At 49.2% G+C, this 18,043-nt stretch overlaps 1 protein-coding gene across 5 annotated transcripts in view; it reads left to right on the forward strand.

Moving 5' to 3' along the window:
* The window catches only part of FBRSL1 (fibrosin like 1), a 1,147,774-nt gene that overhangs the window by 801,586 nt on the left and 328,145 nt on the right, over positions 1-18,043 (forward strand). The window lies entirely within an intron of this gene.

The following is an 18,043-nucleotide window of genomic DNA, read 5'->3' on the forward strand; positions in this document are numbered from 1 at the left end:
AAGACAGGTTTTAAGCTGTCTTCTAAAAGTCATTGAGTCCTGGACCTGCCTAAGGTAGGGAGGCAATCCGTTCCACGAGCCGACGGCCAGCACTTGAAATGAGCAACCGCCTATCCAAGAGCGGGCAAACTTGAAACAAGCAACGCCTATCCGAGAGCAGCCAGTACTCAAAACGAGCAACCGCCTATCCGAGAGCAGCCAGTACTCAAAACGAGCAACCGCCTATCCGAGAGCAGCCAGTACTCAAAACGAGCAACCGCCTATCCGAGAGCAGACAGTACTCAAAACGAGCAACCGCCTATCCGAGAGCAGCCAGTACTCAAAACGAACAACCGCCTATCCGAGAGCAGCCAGTACTCAAAACGAGCAACCGCCTTTCCGAGAGCAGCCAGCACTTGAAACGAGCAACCGCCTAGCCGAGAGCGGCCAGCACTTGAAACGAGCAACCGCCTATCCGAGAGCGGGCAAACTTGAAACGAGCAACCGCCTATCCGAGAGCCAGCAAACTTGGGAATGTGCATTCATGACTGTCCTGAGGACCTCGGGGCCCGTTGCGGCACATAGTGTTGGACCCTTCTCCTAAGATATAGGGCCCTTGTGCCGTGAAAGGCCCGAAATGCTAGAACCAGCACTTTAAACTGGACAGAGCACCAGCGGTAAACATACAGGAGAGACAGAACAGCAGAGACATAGAGCAGCAAACACACAGAAGAGACCCTCTAGAACTGGTGAACGCAAGGCAAACACTCATTACCACTTATAAACCCGCAAGAGACTGTATGCAGTACAGGTAACACACAGAAGGTACTGTTAAAACACAGTGCATATCCGGCAAACATGCTAGGGAACACAGCAGCAATGGTAAACACAATGGACACACCATCATAGAACATACATACATACACCACTCCTTCCCCCGAACACACCAGCCAGCTACGCTGGTAAAGACTGTGTATACACCGCTTTTAACACATGCACCACCCCCTCCGAACACGCCAGCCAGCAGCACTGGTAAAGACAATGTACTCACCATCATTGAGCACACACACCGCCCTCTCCCACAACACACCAACCAGCAGCACTGGTGAACAGTGTACTCACCATCATTGAACACACGCACCACCCTCTCCCACAACACACCAACCAGCCGCAGTGGTGAACACAGTGTACTCACCATCATTGAGCACACACACCACCCTCTCCCACAACACACCAACCAGCCGCAGTGGTGAACACAGTGTACTCACCATCATTGAGCACACACACCACCCTCTCCCACAACACACCACCAGCAGCACTGGTGAACAGTGAGCTCACCATCATTGAACACACACACCACTCAATCCCACAACACACCAACCAGCAGCACTGGTGAACAGTGTGCTCACCATCATTGAGGACACGCACCGCCTTCTCCCACAACACACCAACCAGCAGCACTGGTGAACAGTGTACTCACCATCATTGAACACACACACCACCCTCTCCCACAACACACCAACCAGCAGCACTGGTGAAGTGTGTTCACCATCATTGAACACACACACCACCCTCTCCCACAACACACCAACCAGCAGCACTGGTGAACAGTGTGCTCACCATCATTGGACACACGCACCGCCCTCTCCCACAACACACCAACCAGCAGCACTGGTGAAGTGTGTTCACCATCATTGAACACACACACCACCCTCTCCCACAACACACCAACCAGCAGCACTGGTGAACAGTGTGCTCACCATCATTGGACACACGCACCGCCCCCTCACACAACACACCAACCAGCAGCACTGGTGAACAGTGTACTCACCATCATTGAACACACACACCACCCTCTCCCACAACACACCAACCAGCAGCACTGGTGAACAGTGTGCTCACCATCAGTGAACACACACACCGCCCTGTCACACAACACACCAACCAGCAGCACTGGTGAACAGTGTACTCACCATCATTGAACACACACGCCGCCCTCTCACACAACACACCAACCAGCAGCACTGGTGAACAGTGTACTCACCATCATTGAACACACGCAACGCCCTCACCCACAACACACCAACCAGCCGCAGTGGTGAACACAGTGTACTCACCATCATTGAACATACTCCCCGCCCATTCCATCTAAACACCAACCAGCAGCACTGGTGAACACAGTGTACTCACCATCATTGAACATACTCCCCGCCCATTCCATCTAAACACCAACCAGCAGCACAAGAGAAGAGACAGGCAGCAGCTCTGTGCCTTACTCTCTCCAGTACAGATTGGGGGGGGGGGCGGGGGAGCTGGAGGGGCGGATGATGCATCGCCCTCCTGCACAGTGGTGGCCCCGCCGCCCATAAACATTGTCTCTGAAAATATATACTTCCTGTAATAGCAACAACAGCATTAACAGACAGCAATTACCCTGCATTTCAGGAACTATAAAGTCTCCATTAATGCAAGATTTATGAAGTTCTAGCATTTAGCACAGGAAAACCACCACTGAGAATTGGCCTGTGCGCGTGTAACGAGAGAGCTTATGGCTTCCTCTACTGAACATTAGCATAACAGAGAAATGTGAGACGTCAGCAGTTCCAGTCCTAGCGCCTACCAGCTCTGGCACCGCCGTGGGGGGCGCCCAGCAGGGCAGAGCTCTGCTACTAACCACAGCAGGGTCATCTCGACATCACTGGGGTGGTTAGACTGTACGGATCTCTCTAGCGCCTCGAAGTCGAGGAATACACGCGCATTTAATGAGGAACTGGGAGCCCTCCTAGCAAATGTACTTTACTCAGAGGCATGTGCAATACATTTGTCAGCGCGGGTTATAAGTGATGGAGCACTATAACATATGTAGAGCACATTTGCATCTGTATGTAGATTTTTTGGTGCTTCTTAGCGCTAGATGAAATCCAGGAAGGCAGAGATAGAGTCCATTCGTTGAGGGACGATCCCGGTGGTGAGTAGTGAAGGGAAGGCTTAGCTGGATGAATGATGTTCTGAATGCCGAAGAGTCGGGTTACTAACAGTACACTTGAGCTGCTGAAGGCACGAGATGGTTTTGTGGTTGTCTGCGGTTGGCGCTTGGTCCAAAGAGGTGTAGTATCAAGGACTAAGCAAGGACCAGTTGACTATACAGCAGTGAGAAGGTCCTGGGTGGCAGAGTTTAAAGCGCTTGTGGCGACATGGTGAGGTAGGGGTTGAGAGAGGAAGCAGGGTCATGCGCATGTATGGTTAGGGACCTCGTGATTGGCTGAGAGCTGGCCCGCCTTAAGTCTGTCAAAGGAAGTAGATGGATGAACTGAAAAGAGGTCTCATAGAGAAATTGTTCAGTTTATCGAAGGGGAGAAGGAGGCGTATGGGTGCCACCTAGTAAAGTGTTGCAATAATCCTGCTTGGTCATGACCAGGGTGTTGACTCAAAATTTGGGGTTCAAGAAGATGGAGAGGGACTGATCTTTTGGCTGTTGAGTGATAGCACTGAGACATTTTCCCTGATGAGGAAATTGACAGTCGTGAAATCATGAGATCTGACTTCTAATTTAGATTTTCTGTAACTTCCCCGGATTGCATTTTCTATTCCGACAAAATGGAGCGAACTTGCAGCCTGATTCATCAAGCTAAATTGCACTCGCAAAGGGCAAGATTCTCAGAATCTTGCCTTTTGCGAGTGCAATTTTTGCAGTTGGGATTCATCATCCCAAATGCAAAAATCGCTATTTAAGAATTCGCATATTTGCGAGGAATTGGATTTAAGGAATCTCTAATAGAGATTCCTTAAATGCAATTCATCAACCAATTAGAAATTGCGAAATTGCAATATTTGGTCGCAATTTACCACCAAGTCTGACTTGGTGGTAAATTGCGAAAATAGTGTAAAAAGCACTTAAGTGCATTTCTTTCTTTTGCATGTTACACACACACACATGTCCTTTGGACATGTGTGTGCGCAACACCTGTTCAAATGTGCATTTAAGGGGTGCTACAGGGTGTCCTTTGGACACCCCTGGCACCCTTAAAATCGCTATCTTATTTGCGAGTAGCATATTGCTACTCGCAAATAAGGGATACTCCCCATTCATTCCTATGGGCCTTTTGGCCCATAGGAATGAATGGGGAGTTATTCCTTATTTGCGAGTAGCAATTTGCTACTCGCAAATAAGGAATGTGTAGGAATCGCTATTTATTTAGCAATTCCTACATGAATACCGTTTTGCGAGTCCTCAATAGCGAATCGCTATGATTCGCTATTAGGGGCTCGCAAAACGGCCCCTTGATGAATCAGGCTGATAGTGCCTTAATTCCGGGCCTATTCTGGAGGTTCCGCGTTTGTCCGTTGTTACGGGTCAGTTGTCCGATGAGCAGCTGTCTGTGACCTATGGTGTCCCCAGATGTTGGATATATTGCATGGTTCCAGCTAGCTTCACCATGCTTCCTTCCATGTACCTGGTCTCTTCCTCGCGACGGTCATCGACTGCTCAAGACTTTCTTTAAGACGTAACGAGGGTCTGGACCCAAAGACAGTAATAGTTCTTGACGATGGTTTCCAATCAGCCCGCGGTCCGTCTTCAAGAGTGCAGGTCTTCCTTTAAAACATCGAAATAGAGAACCGTTAAAATTAAGATGCGCAGAAAAGAATCAGCGAGTACCATCTGCTGCTAAGATACTCCCCCGTGGGACATTTTGTGCTGTGTGTCTTAGGGCCACAATGATTGAAACAAGGGGCCCCTGGGCGCTGTTAGTCTGTAGGAATGGGATCCCAAGATGAAGCAAGTCTCAAGTTCCCGTCTTTCTGATCGGGTTTACTACGCGTAAATTCCTTCGGCCTTAGTCGTTTGCTTATTAGTGCCTGATAGAAGGCAAGAGTGTACATTTGAGGACCGGCTCCAGCAGCCCTTTGTCATGGCTTCTGTGCAGCTCAGGTACAAAGAGGACAAGCATTGGAAATGCAATAGGTCTCGCAGCATTAGAGTTAGTGCTTTTAGAATTGTTTATGGGTTTTTTTTGTAAATCTTTAGCATTTTTGTTTCCTGTAGCCAATGCTAAAGAATTACACAAAAAAAAAGCCATAAACATTTCTAAAAGCTCTAACTCAAATGCTCCGAGACCTATTGCACTGTGTGAGGGTGAGGGGTTGAGGGTGAGTGAGGGTGAGGGTGGGTGAGGGTGAGTGAGGGTGAGTGAGGGGTTGAGGGTGAGTGAGGGTGAGGGGTTGAGGGTGAGTGAGAGTGAGGGTGAGTGAGGGTGAGGGTGGGTGAGGGTGAGTGAGGGTGAGTGAGGGGTTGATGTTGAGGGTGAGGGGTTGAGGGTGAGTGAGGGTGAGTTGGGGTTCACCCAGAAACCCCAACTATGAACACAATTCCCTGAAAAAAAGCTTCATCAAGGTACCATGCGTGTATCCCATAGGCATGCGCAACATGAAATACTGATCGCATGCGCACAGCGTGATTCGAGGGAGGAGGCTACACTGTGATGAACTACTCTTTCAGACAAGCGCGCAAATATACTTTACTCTTTTGCACCTGCGCACAGCTTAAGACACTGCTCACCTAGCCCTGTATGGACGGAATATAAGTGGACAGGGCCCCGAGGTTTAATTTAATATAAACTCGAGACTCCGGTGAAGTAAAATGTAACTGTTAAAAACATAATGAAACTTATACAGATCCAAAAATCTAAAACACCGATTGAATCCAGAGGAAAACATTTGAAGCTGATGACAACTGAATCGCTTTTGGGACGACTCTCAAGACAGACCCATTAGGTGTGTTCTCCCTACACCCATTATACGTGTTGATACACAACGAACTAACTGAGCACGAGCTTTTTGGTTACATTAGTTTGTCAATATACCGTTTACAGGCAGAGCAGATTAAAGAATGATACAGACTAAAAGAATGCCGTACAACACGGGTATCCTTGACTCGAGCTCCAGCTACAGCTAATGTTTTTCCTAATTGGAACGTGACTTTATTTTACCTTTCTGTCACATTTGTTTACAGGTAGTGGTGTATAATGTAAAATATCCTACCTATTGAGAGGGAATTCAATTCTCGTCTTGTCTCGAACAGACTGCGGGCAGGGGAGGGGGCGGAGCGGGGAGAGGGAACAGACGGAGGGAAGGCCAGATAAGGGGAGGGGGGAGGAGATAAGGAGGAGGAGAGTAGGGGAGGCACGGCCTAGCGGCCGTGCAATCAAGAAGTGAGGGGGCGGGAGAGTAGGCAAGGCAGGCGGCTGGGGGGAGGGGGGAGGAGAAATGCGACGCGACATGGCAGGCAGAGAAAATGGGGAGGGGGCGGATCCGGAGGTGCGTCGTGACACTCGTGAGGGGGAGTGGAGAAGGAGGGGGGAGTAGAGTAGGGGAGGCACGGCCTAACGGCCGTGCAATCAAAAAGTGAGGAGGCGGAGCTGGGGGAGGCTGTGACAGAGAGAGCAGGCAATGCAGGCGGCCATTATACGTGTTGATACACAACGAACTAACTGAGCACGAGCTTTTTGGTTACATTAGTTTGTCAATATACCGTTTACAGGCAGAGCAGATTAAAGAATGATACAGACTAAAAGAATGCCGTACAACACGGGTATCCTTGACTCGAGCTCCAGCTACAGCTAATGTTTTTCCTAATTGGAACGTGACTTTATTTTACCTTTCTGTCACATTTGTTTACAGGTAGTGGTGTATAATGTAAAATATCCTACCTATTGAGAGGGAATTCAATTCTCGTCTTGTCTCGAACAGACTGCGGGCAGGGGAGGGGGCGGAGCGGGGAGAGGGAACAGACGGAGGGAAGGCCAGATAAGGGGAGGGGGGAGGAGAGTAGGAGGAGGAGAGTAGGGGAGGCACGGCCTAGCGGCCGTGCAATCAAGAAGTGAGGGGGCGGGAGAGTAGGCAAGGCAGGCGGCTGGGGGGAGGAGAAATGCGACGCGACATGGCAGGCAGAGAAAATGGGGAGGGGGCGGATCCGGAGGTGCGTCGTGACACTCGTGAGGGGGAGTGGAGAAGGAGGGGGGAGTAGAGTAGGGGAGGCACGGCCTAACGGCCGTGCAATCAAAAAGTGAGGAGGCGGAGCTGGGGGAGGCTGTGACAGAGAGAGCAGGCAATGCAGGCGGCTGGGGGCTTGTGCACGCGCTTTGAAGCTCATTGCGCATGCGCATTGAGCTTCAATTTCTCGTGCACTGCAAGGAATCGCCACGATTCCTTGCAAGTTGGATAAAGAGTGGATAAGCCCCCATAGTCTCGCAAGCTCGATGCGCATGCGCATCGACAGGCGAGACCTAAAAAACCAGTGCCCAGATGCCAAGACGTCTGCAATTATTCCAAACCCAACCAAACCTTCTGCCTAAAAGTAAATTTACATCCCAAACTGGAAAGACGAACTTGCTTGACACCAGAAAACTGGTCAATGCGTCTAGTCAATGGGATGTTCTATATACCTGGGTCTCCGGTGCTATAACTGGGGCCCTAGAACAGTTTCAGAGACCAGTTATGGCTCTAACTCATGTCCCCCCCAAATTTCAGGGTGCCACAAAGGCCCCTGAAACAGAATGGAACCTTGTGGTTGGCACCCAAAGGTCTCACAGCCTTTAGGGGGCTTGGATCTCAAGAACAACTGGTCATGTTTTTGGTTTTCCAATAAAGCCCTCTCCCTGAATCAGGTGGACTCTTAAAACTGGCTGACACCTGCCACGGACCATGGGGTATCCTGCTTGAATGATACGGTTCCACTGGATCTTCGAAACCGTGATGACCGTGGAACTGTACGCCATGGGTGGATGCTTCCAGTGGTTGTGTATTCAGCACATAAATCCCTTGCAAATAGAATCGTCACTGGGGTCTGTAGTGCAAGGCGGGTCCCTAAAGTTGCCTTCTGCTATAGGATCTAGAACAGAACCTTCCCCAAAGCTATGGGTGTTTATGGGGCCTTCTCAGGCCATCCTGCCTGATGTCACTGAACCTCTCTCCCAGGTTCTCACTACCAGGGTGTAAACTGTGGTCACACAGGGCATATCAATGGATCTGTGAAGGCATCCAAGCTGCCGCAGGTATTTGGGGTCTCCAGACTGTAGGAAGGTAGATCCCTGACTATGGTTGCCCCCAACTTTTTGCCTGGTGTTTTGCTGGTTTTCTGACTTAGTTGACCTGGGGCCCTGCTATTCAGGACCCCAGGCCTACTGCTCTCTCTGTAAAATGGATTCCATGTACCTTAGGTACATATCTAATTGGATACTGAGCCACCTTATCAGTCCCTGTACAGTGTACCTTAGGTACCCAGGGCATAGGTGTACCCAGGGCCTACCAGGGGCTGCAGCATGTATTATGCCACCCCTGGCTGGCCATCCAAATCTGACACAACTGGCTGCACGACAGCTGGGGCAAGGTGGTGTAATCACCCTTTGCTTTAGATATAGTATACCTATATCTAACCCTAAATGGGCACACAGATCTCCTATCAGTCACTCCTATGGCAGGCCTTGACAATCCTGAAGGCAGAGTGCTTGGAATCGTGTGAGATAGTGCTCTGGCATGAGCTGAGCCTGTCTGCGGCTTTCGGGACCCATCCCTTAGCTGTTTCCCTGATATCGCATACCATATACTCTTAAGTGCATTATAATCCTCGCGGTTATATGCCAACTCTGGTATCGCTTTATCAAAACATGTCGAGTAAGGTGTCATACGAATTGGAATACTAACCCCTCGCCAATTCTGGCGACGGGGTTAGCATTCCACCCTTCTAGAGGGACACGACATGTATGTAACCTGTAACCCCGGTTAAAGTCAGACATAGCCTCAGCTCCACAAGATGGATGCTGCCACCGAGACACAAGTCTGCCCTCCTGCTGCTGGGAGTCCTCCCAGCACAGGAGGCAAGGACAAAGGGTTTCCTGCCAGGGGCGGTGCCAGCACCGTCCCAGACAGGATTTTGTGTATCCTAGGTAGGCAGGGCTTTAGAGGAAGGTGACTGCAAGTGGCACCCCGGTGCTCACTGTGCATAGGCCGGCTGGAACCAGTTTCAGGGGCACTCCAGCCCCTGATCTGGGGAAAGCCCGCCAAAGGAGAGGGGTGTAACCACCCCCCTCCTAGTCCCACCCATAGGGCAGGACTTAGTCGCGTGCCAGCCCCCTTTTTCAGGATAAAGGTAGGAACTGGCCCCCTTCCAAATTAGATCATCTTTGAATCCTGAAACTACTTGCTACAAGAAGGAACTCAAGACTCTTCTCAAGATTTCTCCCTTGTGACTAAGGAGTAGTCACCCTGCAGCAGCAGGCACCCACCAAGTATCGCGGTTTGTTGCCAGTCTCTCCTCCGGATCAAGACTGCTCCAGCACAACGAGAACCGGCTTCCCTGGCACCTCTGACCTCAACCTACATCATCAGCCCAGCTGTGATCCGTGGGTGCGACGAGACCTCGAGGGACCGGCCATCTTCAGAACTGCACGACGCTTGTCCAGCACGACTCCCGAGTGACCCTCGACTGAGTGCTTTGGGGTAAGAGAAGCCCCGACCCTGAGCAGCTCCAGCACTGAAGTCCAGCCCCCCTGCATCCACGAGATCTGCGTGGGGCCCTTCTGCTTTTTGCTGCTCACCGCGTTGTCCAGGTCACTTGCCCGTTGGCTAGTGACCCTCTGACGACGAACTCTAACGACAAACACCGCTGGTCTGGTTGCTCCAGACTGGCCCTTGCTTCCCTCCATCAGAGAAGCACCTTGGACCCTCCTGGTCCACTCAAGACGCCACTTTAGGTCCACCGCGTGGGCCTTGCATTTGCCAAGACTTGTTGCCCAAATCCTGGGTCCAGCGACGTCAGCAGCAGAGACCTTCGTGGGACAGCTCGCACCTCCATCCTGGTCGCCGACAACGCCTCCTGGTCCGAGAGACTGCAGAGCCCAGCAGCGCCCACTCACCTGGTCGAGGTGACTTCATCCGGTGCCACTCTGGTGCCCATCTAATCACTGGCTAGTGATTCAGAACTTGGTCCCCTCTGCTTTCAGGTCTTCCTCTTCCCTGATCCAGGCTTGGATCGCCACTAACTTTTCTTCACTGGCCGCCTGCCAGCAACTTCCTCTTCAGGCTCCTGGTTCATCAACGAGGGTTTCCGACGTGACTTCAACCCTATGCAGCCGCAGCCCCTGGGCTAGGTAAACCGAGTACTCCGGTGCTCCAGCATAGTCCAACACTCCTAGTGTTCGGATCCACTCTTGTTTTTGACCCACCTAGTCGGGTTCGCCCGAGAACAGTAACTTTGCAACTGCTAGCCTCCATAGACTTTTTCCCGCCTTACACGTGAGAGTTCCCACTCTGCACACGACGTCCACAGGCCTCCTGCATCTAATCCCAGTGTTTAGAATTGTAGGCCTAGCGATTCCTGAGTCTAGAAAAGTATTACTTACCTGCTAGCAAGTTCGCATTCCACTTACTGTGTATATGGTTTTTCGTGCCCCTCGGGCATTTGTGTAAATTGTGCGACTTTCAGTAATTCTTAAGAGTTTTGTTGTGTGCTTAGCTCCCTGACTCATAAAGAGTTCAGGGTAGTCTTGTTATAAATAAATATCTGTTTATTTTCATAACAACTTGTGTGGTGTCCTTTCACTTGGTGTTCAAGGGGTAATGTGATGGTAAAACAGCTGGCTTAACACGCCCTCTAGAGTCTTAGCCTTAGACTGCTCGTATCCATGCTACTAGGATAGCTGGTCTATAAGGTTGACTTACAACCAATCATCAATAAGGGTTGTTTGGACTGATACAAAGTGCTCACTAGAATAGTGAACATTATATATCAGGCCAACTTCTCACACAGACCACCTTTGATTTGCTTGTGATGCGAGTGGCTCTTGTTGTCCTCAGGTTTGGTGTGCGTCAGCGAGTTTGCGAGTCCGGGTGACCCCTTGGCAAGGTGATCCCTTCAGCTTCCCTCCACCCAGGTTGCAGCCCGGAGGGCTTTGACTTTCTATCTCTCAAGGTATTCCTCTCCAGTTCTGCAGACCAACTTTGCATCTTCCAAGCCGGAGCGACAGCGTTAACCTTCACCACTGGTCCATGTCATAATCCCACCATGGGCGAGATCAGCAACAATTTGTCCAGCCTCTAGCGCGTCGTCCTCCACACTGGAGGTTCAGAGCTCTTCTTGAAGTTAAAGAGCAAATCTCCAAGGGCCAGCGTACTAGAAGGTAGCAGCATTTACGCGTGTATTTTCTTCGCACTGTTTCAGAGCCCTGATGACATTTTCTTGCTCAGGTGAGCCAAGACCTTGCTAGCTTTCCTTGACACTTGAGTAGTAGCTGTTTCTGAGCAACCAAAACTTAATCCAGGAGGTGGTTAGTAGTTTGAGCTAGGATTCAATATAACACAGACTACGGCTTAATTTAGATCTCGGCGGACGAGTTACTCGGTCACAACAGAGATGGATATCCTGTCCGCCGAAATATAAATCCCATGATACTCTATTCGATTTATATTTCAGTGGACGGGCTATCCGTCTCCATTGTGATAGAGTAACCCATACGCCGAGATGTAAAACAAGCCCTAAGACACAATATAACGCTTAACAGAGCTGGACAGTCTAAGGTACTTCTTTTGAATACAAAAGTGAAAACTCAAAGAGCTTAGAAATGCCTGATGCAGGCCCATTGTTAATCCATGGGGTCAAAATACAACCCATTACAGGTCTTTTGAGTAAACCTTGTAGTGTTTGTGGAGGTTCAGTTCTTTGGAGCTTCTTTCTACCTGCTTATTACCAGGTTTTGACAATCGGTTGGTCAGTCTGAAGTCCCTTTCCGTGCCAGTCAGGTCTAGCACAGCACTCGGGTAGGGGTCAGCTCGACAGGTTTAGGTTCTTGCTAATGTATGTGGACCAAAAGTCCAGTAGAGTATCCCAGCTGGGAAACAAAAGGTTTCTGGGGTAACGTAGACTGGGGCACCCTGTCAGGGTGGTACAGCCTAAAGCCCTCTCCTGCGTCACAACAGTCCTTTGCTCTCGATAGCATCTTAGCCGAGATGTCGCCAGTACCCGTTATCTTTTTCTTGCTCCAATGGGTACCGGCGTCTTGACAAACTCGTATATCAAACAGTGCTAGTTATTCTAAAGGTTTATGATTAGGGTTCCTGATTTTATGGTATTTATATTTGTGTCATGTCTGTATTTATCCATACTTATTTTTTGCAGATTTTACCTGTATTTATCCATATTTATTTTAGGTTTTGTGAACAAATTAAGCTCAAATGTGTATATTTCTGAATTTATTAAACCAGTTAATGTGCACTTGTGCCTCAACGCCTGACAGGTTTCAATGATATACACACACTCAGGTGGTAAAATATGCACTTTTGGAAAATATGTAAATTTTAGTATCAAGGTTGTGCAAATCTACTGCTGTTTAAGGCTCTTTACTAAAAATCCTTATTTTCTATTCCCCTTGCCTGTCAGTCGGCATAGCTATTGGCCTGGCAGTCATGATTGACAGCATTTAGAATCACTCAAAAACATCCCAATTTCCGTTTTTATCCACATTTAAAAATAAATACAGACAGCAAAATAAATGGTTTTCTGTCTGAATTTATCTGTCAAAAATCAGTAAAAACGGAAAACAGGGAGCCTTATTTATGACATATAGGAGTCTTCTATGGATAGGGCGGGGATACAAGACGATCCACGGTCGCGGGGACACCATTCATGATAAAATCATGTGTTTGAACTGACTCCCCACATGCCTGGGACAATCATAAGTATGTGAAGCAAACCATACATTCCTACCTATATAAGGAGGTGCACCCACACCTTTGAAGAGCCATGGTGCTAGAGGCACTACGCAGAGGTGCTCCTTCGAGAGAGTGAGGTGGCTGTGCAGAGACGCCCATCCCTACTGGCATGGATCTGAGGTATGCGTTACCTTCCTCTTGACACAACCCCGCCCTCTCAATTTCTCCTGGATTTCGCCTTAAGGTAGACCTCACCTCCCGGGGCTATTGATCACGTTGCCTCCTGCCATGGAGACATGTAGTCTACCACAGAGATAAAAGGCGGAGCACGGCGCTTCTCGGTGATGCAAAGTCTGTAGGGTGGCACATGCGACTTGGCACCTGAGCGGTTTTGGGATTCGGAGCCCGCTAGGTAAAAACTTTCTAAAATGGAGGGAGTTTCCAGGGGCGTAGCTTGGATAGTAAGACCGGGAAAAGGAGGGTAGTTTGGTAGCTTCCGATTTTCTGACCATTACACTGGGATATAATGTTAAATAGTATATGAGAACCAGTGCATGAGGGGGCTTAAGGGCCAATGGAAAGGGAAAGGAGTGTGGATTGTGAGGGACACTTAAAACACAGTATTTTTAAGACCTTCAATACAGAAGCATGTGTGTGTGTGTTTGTCTGAGTGAGTATTTAACCCCTTCCATGCTCGCGTCGGCGAACGGCCGTCGCGAGCACTACATCGCTGGTGCTTCGAACGTCCATTGCAAACGCGGCTCCGTCCACTCATTAATTCTCCCGCACTGCGAGAGAATTCGCACCGCAGTTAAGCGGTTATAAATCCCAGTTGAAATCCAACAGATACCCTAGCTTACCCGACTGAAAGCACCTGTCCCCAACTATTTACTCTATGATACATTTATTAGAGGGGTGTAACACCCCCCATTGAAGCTGCATCCCTTGTATTATCACGGGATGGTGTGAAAAAGTTGTAGAATGATACAGCTGTGACAGGGAGCCCTGTGCTTTACTCCTTATACATGTGTAGGACATTACATAACACAATCCATGTAATGCCAACTGGAAGTGGCTGCCGCGTTATGTCAAGTTATGTTATGTTATGCTATGCTATGTTATGTTATACTATGCTACGTTATGTTATAAGGATTTATACCGCGCTTGGCTTCCACATATGTGTACATAAGGTCAGACCAATAGCTGTTGCTTGGAGGCCTCAAGCAGACCAACTGAGCGCAGCTCGCGGAGAGGCAAGGCGCGGGCCCGCCACTTCCCACCGGCTGCAGACGCGCGACTCCTAAAGATTTTAAGTCAAGAACCCGGGATGTTAATTGGCAGACGTAGAACGCAGACAACTGTTTAATAATGTAGGGATGGAGGTGGTTAGCGGGGTTAATTGAAGTAAGCACTCAGGCTGACAGCGGAGCGCGCGCGCTAGAGTATCGTCATTACCGCACATCCGCTCTGTGCCGCTTGTCAAGGCATGAAATTTGGGCTCCGGCTTGTTTGCCAGCCGCTGAAGGCAGAGAAAAACACAATGTAAGCATGAGGCAGGCCAGACACTTGTATCAGTGCTCTCCCTGCTGTAATTGCATCATTACACGTCAGCAAAGTGCACAGGATAGCTTATTACAAGTCATCTTGGCTTCCGACTTAGTATCACTTCTGCGGATCCTTCAATGTTCATATTAACCATTTATATAGCGCACGCCTCAGACTGAACCGTCTCTTGGCACCGTAACAACAGCTATCACCTTGACAACAAATTACCAACAAACCACACAGTTTACTCTTGAGCTATTGGCAATTAGTGCATCAACCCTTGAAAACTTGGAAATACAGGTCATTGGGTTTTGTCACTCCTTCATGATCACCCCAGGCCCTCCCTAAAAAGAGGTACCCATTTGGGGTGATCCAGGGGTAGACATACCAAACAATCATATATTTAATAGTTTTCCAAGCGTGGTGTGATAACTGCCTTAGAAGTTAGAATGTGCAGTGCTGTATCTGTCCGTAGGATTGTTCTCAACACACAGCCCGGCGTGTTCTATTTTATAATGTACTCTGTGAAGCCTGGAGGAGTGGTGACTTGGGTGCATTTACAATAAAGCGTATTCACCTATGATCTGCATGTATGCATTCATTTGGGGATGCACAAATTCTCAGGGGCTCCACGCTACCCCAAATTAATGTTCTTCACAGTTGCCTCTTTGTGATATTCACTTGGATAGTGTATCAAGTATTGCCTTTACCAAACACAGCGGTTCTCATTATGTTGACCCCTGGAAGATGAATGGCTGAACCAGTCTTTATATAGCTTGCTGATTGGCTATAACCTTTACGGCACACTTTTGGTTGCATTACTGGTTTTACATTGGTCGGGGTAAGGGTGGGGCAGAGCAGGTTTACCGTGTCTGTAAATTCTTTTTTCCTCCTCTAGAGTCACCTTGGTCTGGATAGGAATTATGAATTTTTTCTGGCTTTTCCTGGTCTTTGGGCTGGTGGACCTGAGGCTGAATGTGTCGTCTGATAGTCTGACTTTTCCCTAATATGGTATGAGCCCCCCTTTCTAGAATATTCTATCTTTCTCTGATCAAACAGAAGTGCTGGGAAATCATTGGGACTTGAAGGCTCTCATTTTCAGTGACTCAGTAGTCCCACTGGGGCTGGTCACAGGCGTTAATGGCCCTATCACGATTAAGTCCCTAGGGAGCACCGCGACGCAGGAGTGTTTCACTCAATCTCTTCTGCTGAAAGCTCTCGTAATGTCCAGATGAAATACTGGGGAAAAGTGGAGAAAACTCTGGGAATATGGTACAGTATTCCGGATTCACTCTGTAATTCCCCATTACTCAGGGAACCAACCTGTGATCTTCCCCGTCCGCCTCCCCACTTCCTCGAATTTACAAATTACTGATGTTTGTGGAATCAAGAACTCCAGGCAATGAATGAGCAAAGTAATGCTCAGTTTTCCAGCTCACTCATAATGGGCCTTCAAAGGCATTAGCTGAAGGAGCGATCCTCCAATGAGGATCTACAGAAGATCTACAGGAGGTTGATCCAGCCAATGAGACATGAAAAAGAATGATTTCTCCAATGGAGAGAATGCAGGAGATTGAACTGTCCAATAGGAATGTCTGGCGGAATGATGCTTGCAATGAAAATCTTTACGCGATTATTGCAACCAATGGGTCAATGCAGACGGGATAGCCATCCAATGAGATGCAGAGGATTGGTCAATCCAATGGGGCCTGGAGCTAGCATGATCCTTCCCAGAAAGATATAGAAGGGCAATCCGTCCAATCGGAGCACTAGAGAAGCAGTCTTGCTAATGTGCACATAGGTAGCAGTGCAGGGCACGCACATTTCCAGACCAGTGGTTGATCAGAAGTCTCAGATACGTTATCACTGATTGGATACTTTTTAAGTGAATGTTTGGGTGTTATCTTGCTATCCATTGCCTGCACCATTTCTACAGTGCCCCAGACCTCAGATGACCCCTCCCCTGGTTTTCCCCTCCATGCTGTTCTTGGTTCCCAGATGTCCCTGGCCATGTTTCCCTTCTTGTACCTCTTCAGACACCGCTTACCCGTTAACATTTCATGAGCGTTTCACTTCCTCGACGCCAACAAACTCCCCTTTTACGGGGGGCGCGCGCTCCCCGCCAGGTAACTATATTTCCTCCCGGGTGTGCATCAAACCTGCAGCCTCGGGCCTTTAAAAAAATAGATTGCTTTGGTCTGCGGGCTTTGATGGGCGCTCTGTCATCCGAGGAGACGTTTTTATCCGCGTAGCGAGACCCGACATCATACTCAGCACCGTAAAAAGGCTGAAAACTCGGAAACCGCCCGCGCCAGCGATTTATGGCCTTCCATCTCTGCGAAAGCGCCTCGATGGCCCCCCCGGCGCGCGCGCTGCGCAGGTCAAGGCACCGGGAAACGCGGGGTCGATGGCGCGCCGGGGAGGGACCACCTGCCCCGGGGGCTCGCTTGAAGGGCGCTCGGCGCTGGGAGCGGCGATTAAGCCGGTACCCCGAGTCTGCACATATCCTAAGATTTGTTTTATTGAGTGTCAGTAATGGCCCCCGTGACGCGCCCGCGTAAATATGTCAGAAGAGCCACTTGGAAGCCCGGAGCGCGTGGATACGATTTGGCACCGGCCGGCGCGTTGCTCCCTTGAGAATGTCTGAAATTTGTCTGCCTTTAAAAAATATATATGTATTTACTTGTCTCATCCTGTCCGCCCGCTCCCTGGGGCCTGTTTAGTGTTCTTCTTTTGGGAGACACCCAGATTTTAACACCTTTGTCATGTTACTTCTTAACATCAATAAATCTTCCGGTGAGAAAAACATTACTTGTAAAATGTAAGCCTTAATGGTGCAACGCGACAGGCGTTGACTTGGAATCTGGATTGTAGGGTTTGGTTCTGGATGGGATCCAGGCGACTGTGTAGAAACAGCACCAACACCCTGGTTGTAGTGTAGGTCAACGCCAGTGATGCTATGGAAGGCCCAGTTCCTGCTTCAAACAGAAAATGGTGCACGAGTGATCGGGAACCTTGGCTTCCTCAAATGCACAATGTCGTGAAACCCATGCTCCGTGTCGATGTAACTCTACATGCTTCAATGGCGTGGGCCTTAAGGTTGGAGGACGGGGATTATGGGTAGTTCCACAGCTCTGAAATAGGGAATTTCGAGGTGCAGCCGTCCCATGGAAACCTCTAGTGGCTCACTGTCCACCGCAAACTCTTACTGTGTAAGGAAGGTGCCGCAGTGACCTCCCGCAGCTCTGGATGCTGAGAAGAACTGGAGTCCGGACACTTCACTCGACCGCCTTCGTCAACTGTCGTTCATTGGCGGTTTGACTTAAGGATGTGCCCAGTACTGTCCTTCGGCGACTTCAAAGGCACTTGGTGCAAAAGTCGCTTCCGGCCTCCTTGTAGGATACAATGCCGGGCTGGACCAGGTCTCCATCTACAAGTCCTCAGTTGCCCCCGATCCTAAATAACGGTGAAGTATGCAAGCTTTCACTACTATTTGTAAGTAACCTAGACCCTGTAAGCTCTTGGAGAACTTTCAAGTTTACAAAAGAGAGAAGCGAATCGAATCTACACATTGAAGAACAAGAGAAACCCAATGGTTCAGGGAAGTAGGGAGAAGGTAGAGTCACACAGCTGGATCTGAAGGCCGTGCTGTTGGCTATGCATGTCAATCAAACTAAAGAGTAGCTCCCCTGACTAGTAATGTACAAAGAGCTCCTAGGAACACGGTCAAGCCCTCCCTGACCTCTAGGAGTCCGGGTGAACCCGATGATGAAGCGTGACACTACTAGAGTAGGGGAGGGTTGTATATTAAAAAAAG

This window comes from Lissotriton helveticus, chromosome 11, assembly GCF_964261635.1.
Source record: "Lissotriton helveticus chromosome 11, aLisHel1.1, whole genome shotgun sequence".
Classification (NCBI taxonomy): domain Eukaryota; kingdom Metazoa; phylum Chordata; class Amphibia; order Caudata; family Salamandridae; genus Lissotriton; species Lissotriton helveticus.